This window comes from Suncus etruscus, chromosome 12 (genome assembly GCF_024139225.1).
Source record: "Suncus etruscus isolate mSunEtr1 chromosome 12, mSunEtr1.pri.cur, whole genome shotgun sequence".
In the NCBI taxonomy this organism is placed as follows: Eukaryota; Metazoa; Chordata; class Mammalia; order Eulipotyphla; family Soricidae; genus Suncus; species Suncus etruscus.
In genome coordinates, this window is record NC_064859.1 from 10,751,297 (window position 1) to 10,752,379 (window position 1,083).

At 35.4% G+C, this 1,083-nt stretch overlaps 1 non-coding gene across 1 annotated transcript; it reads right to left on the reverse strand.

The window, feature by feature from the left end:
- Positions 1-341: 341 nt before the first annotated feature.
- Positions 342-474, reverse strand: LOC126024851 (small nucleolar RNA SNORA51). Its single transcript, XR_007500950.1, has one exon. It is a non-coding gene; the product is annotated as a small nucleolar RNA SNORA51 (small nucleolar RNA).
- Positions 475-1,083: the final 609 nt, after the last annotated feature.

Genomic DNA, 1,083 nt, shown 5'->3' on the forward strand with positions numbered 1-1,083 from the left:
GGACACCATAGATAGGTAAAGCCTGCCCAATTGCTCTACCACCACTCATTTCTTTACTCTAATTTCACCATAATTCTGAAAGCTCCACTAGAGATTTATCTGTGTTTTCTTTCTCTTTGAGGGTCTATATTTTCTTTCTTTTTTTTTTTTTTTGTGGTTTTTGGGTTACACCCGGCAGTGCTCAGGGGTTATTCCTGGCTCCAGGCTCAGAAATTGCTCCTGGCAGGCACAGGGGACCATATGGGACACCGGGATTAGAACCGATGACCTCCTGCATGAAAGGCAAACGCCTTACCTCCATGCTATCTCTCCGGCCTGAGGGTCTATATTTTCTTTTTTTTTTTTGTCCCCCAATTCACAATACATACCCGGCAAGGGTCCTGTGTTGAGGTGTATATGGGGTGCCTTTACTGTACCTCCTCATTCTATACAGCCAGTGTAAAGAACACAGCCTGTGGTAAGAATTGGGAGGCCTTATTTTATCTTTTATTTATTTTATTATTTTTTTTTTCTTCAGGGCAAACTAAAGTTGTTTTTTTTTTTTTAAGTAAGAATTCATTTAAAGGACAAAATTGATTAACATAATGAGGTAAACTAATATAACATAATATAGTGACATAACATAACATATAATATAATTGATATAATAATAATACATGTAAGTCAAAGAAAGTTTCTGATTAAAAACACAATTTTTTTTCCATAATGGCTTACATATCTTTCACTGTAGTATTTTGGGTACATATTCACATTGAATCAGGGGAATACCCATCACCTAATATGTCCTCTTCTCAATCAAAAATCAAATATACTGAAAATAGGCAGAGTCCTGTCTAGAGGCTTCCAACCTCAGTTTGAGAGAGGATGTGAAAAAAGTAATTAAAATACCACAACAATACACACACACACACAAAAAAATATCGAATTAAATAACCGATAAGCACCACAACAATAAAGACAGGCACCACACAATAATCTCGGTTCTGAAATCAAATCATACTCAAGTGCAAAAAGAAAGAGAAAGACAAAACAAAATAAAATAAAATAATATTGGAGACATCAACCGTAATCTCCACACCAAAA